We start from the raw sequence: 546 nt of genomic DNA, 5'->3' as shown, positions 1-546 counted from the left end.
CAGTGGTCCCTCCCCCCCCAGGCCCCCCCCCGAGGGGCAACACACCGCTGCGCCAACGCGGCAATGGGGGTGACGATTGACCGTCAAGCGACGCTCAGACAGGCGTAGCCCCGGGAGGAACCCGGGGCCGCAAGTGCGTTCGAAGTGTCGATGATCAATGTGTCCTGCAATTCACATTAATTCTCACAGCTAGCTGCGTTCTTCATCGACGCACGAGCCGAGTGATCCACCGCTAAGAGTTGTCTCGGTTTCGGTCCCCACCGCGCGCGCGGGGGGACCGGGCAGCTTTCGCAGCCCCCTGAGGGCCCCCATCCGCTCTGCCTCCCTCCTCACGCCGACGCCGGCTGCTGAGCAAGGGACAGCGGAGAGAGAGGGCACGCCTCACTGACCGTACAAGCACAGAGGAAAAAAAAAAAGGGGGGGGGGAGAGAACAGACCCGAACGAGAAGGGCGGGGAGCCCTCGCTCCCGACCTGGGACAACCCCTTTCTCGCTTCGAGTCCGGCCCAGGCGCCCGGCTCGGCCTGGCCCAGCAGGGAGCGGCGCG

The 546-nt window shown here is 66.5% G+C and overlaps 1 non-coding gene across 1 annotated transcript; it reads right to left on the bottom strand.

Moving 5' to 3' along the window:
- Positions 1-88: 88 nt before the first annotated feature.
- On the bottom strand, positions 89-241 carry LOC138063170 (5.8S ribosomal RNA). Its single transcript, XR_011136764.1, has one exon. It is a non-coding gene; the product is annotated as a 5.8S ribosomal RNA (ribosomal RNA).
- Positions 242-546: the final 305 nt, after the last annotated feature.

The sequence above is a fragment of the Struthio camelus genome, chromosome 31, assembly GCF_040807025.1.
Source record: "Struthio camelus isolate bStrCam1 chromosome 31, bStrCam1.hap1, whole genome shotgun sequence".
Classification (NCBI taxonomy): Eukaryota; Metazoa; Chordata; class Aves; order Struthioniformes; family Struthionidae; genus Struthio; species Struthio camelus.
Note: the sequence above shows the minus strand (reverse complement) of the source record. Positions and strands in the feature narration are given on the sequence as shown.